The sequence below is a fragment of the Aethalodelphis obliquidens genome, unplaced genomic scaffold, assembly GCF_003676395.1.
Source record: "Aethalodelphis obliquidens isolate GAN/ISIS:26980383/991018 unplaced genomic scaffold, ASM367639v1 scaffold150, whole genome shotgun sequence".
NCBI lineage: Eukaryota > Metazoa > Chordata > Mammalia > Artiodactyla > Delphinidae > Aethalodelphis > Aethalodelphis obliquidens.
Window position 1 is genome coordinate 128,668 of NW_020838094.1, and position 6,079 is coordinate 134,746.

General features: G+C 37.5%; 1 pseudogene; it reads left to right on the forward strand.

Annotated features, from left to right (window-relative positions):
• The first annotated feature begins 3,089 nt into the window (after positions 1-3,089).
• On the forward strand, positions 3,090-3,527 carry LOC113616541 (mitochondrial import receptor subunit TOM20 homolog pseudogene; annotated as a pseudogene).
• Positions 3,528-6,079: the final 2,552 nt, after the last annotated feature.

Consider the following 6,079-nt stretch of genomic DNA (forward strand, 5'->3'; position numbering starts at 1 on the left):
TCTTTTCGCGGGACTGTCACTGTTGTGGCCCCTCCCGTTGCGGAGCACAGGCTCCGTACACGCAGGCTCAGCTGCCATGGCTCACGGGACTAGCTGCTCCGCGGCATGTGGGATCTTTCCGGACCGGGGCATGAACCCATGTCTCCTGCATCGGCAGGCGGACTCTCAACCACTGCGCCACCAGGGAAGCCCCAGACTACTTAACTCTCATCAAAGTAAGTGGGCTCCCAAGAAACTACCCAGAATGCTAGAGTGATTCAATCCTTCCCAGGGAACTCATTCAGTTGTTTACTCATTTGACACTGTTATTGAGGGTTCAGTATGTATTACACATTGCTGTAAGGAATAGGGACACAGGATGACTAGGACAGGGACCCTAATAGGAAACAACAACAACAAAACCTCCAGATGTTCTGTCTCTGTGCATCACTCCTGACTGTTCCAATATCTTCTGAAATACCTGTCATTGAACTGACCCAAGCTTAGTTTAATTTTGATGGGTATAGTGAGTGATGATGATGATTATGAAAGTTCCCATTTGGCATTTTGTACATTTAGTCATTATTTCACTTAATCTTCACAGAAGTTCTGTGAAAGTGTTGGAGCAAACAAAGCTGAAATATATTTGTTCCAACACGCTCCTGAACAGCCAGTGGATTAAAGAAGAAATCAAAAGAGAAATCAAAAAACATCTTGAGATAAATAAAATGGAAACACTACCAAAACTTATGGGTTACAGCAAAAGCACTTCTAGAGGAAAGTTTATAGCTGTAAACATACACATCGAGGGGAGAAAAAAATCTCAAGAAAACAACAAAACATCTCAAAGAACTGGAAAAAAAATAAGAAATTAAGCTCAAGGTTAGCAGAAGAGAGGAAATAATAAAGATTAGAGTATAAGTAAATGAAATAGAGAACAGAAAAACAATAGAAAATATTAACCATAGTTTTTTCTTTGAAAAGATAAACAAAACTGACAAACGCCTAGCTAGACTAACCAAGGAAAAAAGAGAGGAGACCCAAATCAGATATAAATGAAAAAGGAGACATTACAACTGATACCACAGAAATACAAAAAATCATAAGAGTCTACTCTGAAAAATTATTTGTCAACAAACCGGGCAACCTAGAAAAAAATGGAAATATTCTTAGAAATATACAACTTACCAAGACTGAATCAGAAAGAAATAGAAAGTCTGAATAGGCCAAGTACTAGAAGGATATTGAATCAGAAATCAAAACTCTACCAATGAAGAAAAGCCCAGGACCAGATAACTGGTGAATTTTATCAAACACTTAAAGAATTAACACCAATGCTTCACAAACTCTACCAAAATATCAAAGAGGAGAGAACACTTCCAACACTTCCTTATTTTACAAGGCCAACATCCTGATACCAAAGCCAAATAAGGATACTACTAGAAAAGAAAACTAGAGGTCAATATCCCTGATAAATATAGATGCAAAAAATTTCAACAAGATACCAGCAAACCAAATTCAGCAGCACATTAAAAGGATCATTCACCATGATCAAGTGGGATTTATCCCTGTGACGAAAGGATGTTTCAACATATACAAATCAATGTGATATATAAATAGAATAAAAGATAAAGTCATATGATCATTTCAATAGGCACAGAAAAAGAGCTTGAGAAAATTCAACATCTTTTCATAAAATTTTTTTTAAAAGCTCAAAAAATTGGGTATAGGAAGAATGAACCTCAAGACAACAAAAGCCATATATGACAAGCCCAAACCCACAGCAAACGTTATCCAATGATAAAAGGTTGACAGCTTTTCTTCTAAGGTCAGAAAGAGCACAAGTGTGCCCACTCTCACCACTCCTATTGAACACTGTACTGAAAGTCCTAGCTAGAGCAATCAGAAAAGACAAAAAAAGAACAGACATCCATATTGGAAAGGAAGAAGTAAAACTGTCTTTGCAAATGACATGATCTTAATATAGAAAACCCCAAAGACTCTACCCCCAAAAAAAAACTAACAACAAATTCAGTAAAGTTGCAGGATATAAAATCAATGCATAAATTTAGTTGTATTTCTATACAATAGCAACATACTATCTGAAAAAAAGTCCCATTCACAATAGCATCAAAAACAATAAAGTAGTTAGGAACAAATTTTACAAATGAATTGACATCTGCACAATGAAAACTATAAGACTTAGATGAAAGAAACTGAAGAAAACAAAAACAAATGGAAAGCTATCCCATACTCATGGATCAGAAGAATTAATATTGTTAATATCTCCATACTACCTAAAGCAATCTACAAATTTGATGCAATCTCCATCAAAATTCTAAGCCATTTTTCACAATGGTAGGACAAACAATCCTAAAATTTGTATGTAGCCAAAGTAATCTTGAGAAAGAACAAATAGCCAAAGTAATCTTGAGAAAGAACAAAGCTGGAGGCACTATAATTACTGATTTCAAACTATACTACAAAGCTATTGTAATTTAAAAAAAGCAGTATGATATTAGCATAAAAGATGACACATAGACCAATGGAACAGATTCAAGAGCCCAGAAATAAAGGAGCCAGGAATATACAATGGGGAAATGATAGTCTCTTCAATAAATGGTGTTGGGAAAACTGGATATTCACACGCAAAAGAATGAAACCAGACCCTTCCCTTACACCACTCATAAAATATTACATTAAAGATTTAAATACAAAACATGAAACCGTAAAACCCCTAGAAGGAAATGGGAAAGCTCCTTGTTATTAGTCTTGGGAATGAATGTTTTGGGTATGACAACAAAAGCAAAAATCAACAAGTGGGTCTACATCAAACTAAAAAAACCTAAATCTGATTTAAAAACGGGCAGAGGATCTGAATAGACATTTTTTCCAAAGAAGACACACAGATATCTTGGCCAGAAAGTACATGAAAATGTGGTTGACATCACTAATCATCAGGGAAATGCAAATCAAAACCACGATAAGGTTTTTCTCCATGTCCCTCACAGTGGGCAGCAGATCTGAGGGGAGCTATCTGCTGAAGGTTCTGGGCCAATTGCTTTTTTGGGGCCCCACTGCCACCCACCCCACTCCTCCGTGGAGAGAAGATGGTGGGCCAGAACAGCACCATCTTGGGTGGAACACTTTTCATCAGGTACTACATTTACTTTGACCTCGAGACAGAGTGACCCCAAATTCAAGAACAGGCTGTGAGAATGAAGAAAGAAACAAAAGCTTGACAAAGAGAGAGTTGGCTTTCCAAGTTACCTGACCTTAAAGATGCTGAAGCTATTCAGAATTTCTTTTTCCAATAACTATGGCTTGGTGAAGAGTTACTAGCCCAGGGTGAATATTGAGAAGGGTATAGACCACCTGACAAATGCAGTTGCTGTGTGTGGACAGTCATAGCAGTTATTGCAAGTGTTAGGGCTAACAATTCAACAACCAGTGTTCCAGATGCTTTTGACTAAGCTTCCAACAATTAGAGAATTAATTATAAATGCTCAGAGCTTGACTGAAGGTGATGTGGAATGAGAAAAAATGTCAACATAATTATCTCAATTTAAAATATTTTAAAAATCTTAACTCAGAAGATGAGCAGCTCTGGGGGTGTGGTGGGGGACATAAGGGCAAATATGCTTGTTTTTGACTGTCCTACACTGAAATCTACCAAAGTTAATTTTTACTTTGTGTAGAGCCATTTGTCTGTTTTATTTATTTTTCCCAGTAAAAAGCATATTTTGAGAGAGATTTTCATTTTATAAATACACTGTGTGTTACTGAAATTTAGATTTTGTTTATTCCTAAAACATGCAATTAAAATATACATATCACATTGTTTACATTACAAATACTCAGTGCTCAGTTTTGAAAGATGGCCAAAAAAGTGTAGAAGAAAGCTGAAGAATGCACATTTTTTTTAAGCAAGTACATTTTGCTTTACATCAGAAAACTGGATGGAAACTTGATTGTGTTTATCAAAGGTGAACATTAAAATCTTTGATTCTTTCCGTTTAATCTTTTTCCTCCCGGACCGGGGCACGAACCCACGTCCCCTGCATCGGCAGGCAGACTCTCAACCACTGCGCCACCAGGGAAGCCCTGTTTAATCTTTTATACATGTGAGATGTGCTGCTGTACTGTAGTAACAATTTCACCCTCCACTATGTATATTAATCTTGACATGTTTTGGTTAAATCAGTGGGCTTAATGTGTTCTGGATAGTTATCTCCTTAATAACTATCTAACTCATTTAGATATATGTAGTTGCAAATAGCACTGGAAATTAGATCTATGTGCATCCCTAATCTAGATGAATGAGCTTCAGCAGTTAATGTCTGCCCACTTACCTCATTTATAAAATGAGAGAATTGGTCTGCTTATTCAGAGAAGCCTCCCTTTCAGCTTCTAATTTCTTTGGTTCTGTTCAGCATCTTCAAATCCACCTTCTTCTGAGGGATATATCTGTTTGGGCAACCACACTTGCATTTTTTAATATTCTGAATTTTACATGCTTGCCTGACTTGGTATTTCTGAACTGTTTTTTTAAGATATAAATTGTGTTGATTTTCACTGAAATTATGGTTCTATCACTACTTCTTTAAATTAATCTGAAACTTAACCTTCAAGTTAAAAACAAAACAAAACAAAAAAACCATGAGATATCACCCCACACCTGTTAGAATGTCTATAATCAAAAAGACAAGAGATTACAAATGTTGACAAGGATGTGGAGAAAAGAGAACTCTTGTACACTGTTGCTGGGAATGTAAATTGGTACAGCCACTATGGAAAACCACATGAAGCTTCCTTTAAAAATTAAAAATAGGGCTTCCCTGGTGGTGCAGTTTTTGGGGGTCCGCCTGCCGATGCAGGGGACGCGGGTTCGTGCCCTGGGTCCGGGAGGATCCCGCATGCCGCGGAGCGGCTGGGCCCGTGAGCCGTGGCCGCTGAGCCTGCGCATCCGGAGCCTGTGCTCTGCAACGGGAGAGGCCGCGGCAGTGACAGGCCCGCATACTGCAAAAAAAATAAATAAATAAAAAATAGAGCTACCATATGATCCAGCAATCTCCCTTTGAGGTATATATCTGAAGGAAATGAGATCACTATCTTGAAGAGATAGCTGCATCCTCATGTTCATTGCAGCACTAACCTAAGTGTCTGTCAACAGATAAATGGATAAAGAAGTTGTGGTATATATGTACAATAGAATTGTACAATTCAGCCATAAAAAAGAAGGAAATTCTACCATTTAAGACAACATGGGGCTTCCCTGGTGGCACAGTGGTTAAGAATCCACCTGCCAATACAGGGGACATGGGTTCAAGCCCTGGGCCAGGAAGATACCACATGCCATGGAGCAACTAAGCCCTTGCACCACAACTACTGAGCCTGCCCTCTAGAACCAGTAAGCAACAACTACTGAATCCCCTACACCTAGAGCCCATGCTCCACAACAAGAGAAGCCACCACAATGAATAACCTGTGCACCACAATAAAGAGTAGCCCCTGCTAGCCGCAACTAGAGAAAGCCCACGCGCAGCAACAAAGACCTAACACAGCCAAAAATAAATAAATAAATATTTTTAAAAAGACAATATGGATGGACCTTGAGGGCATTATGCTTAGTGAAGTAAGTCACACAGAAAGACAAATACTGTATGACAGCATTTATATGTGGAATCTAAAAAAAAAAAAAATCTAAAAAACCCCCAAAAAACTAAAAAGCAGATTGTGGTTACCAGGATTGGAGGGGTTTGGGGAAGGGAGATGGAATATGTGAAGATAGTAAGAGGGTGCAAACTTTCCATTATAAGATGAATAAATTCTGGGGATCTAATTTATAGCATGGTGATTATACTTAACAATACTTTATTGTGTGATTGAAAGTTGCTAAGAGAGTAGATCTTAAAAGTTCTCACCACGCACATAAATTAACTATGTGAGGTGATGGATGTGTTAACTGACTTTAGCATGGTAATAATACCACAATATTTATATATATCAAGTCATCATGTTATACAATGTTATATGTCAATTATACAATGTTATATGTTAAACTTATACAATGTTATATGTCAATTATATGTCAATAAAG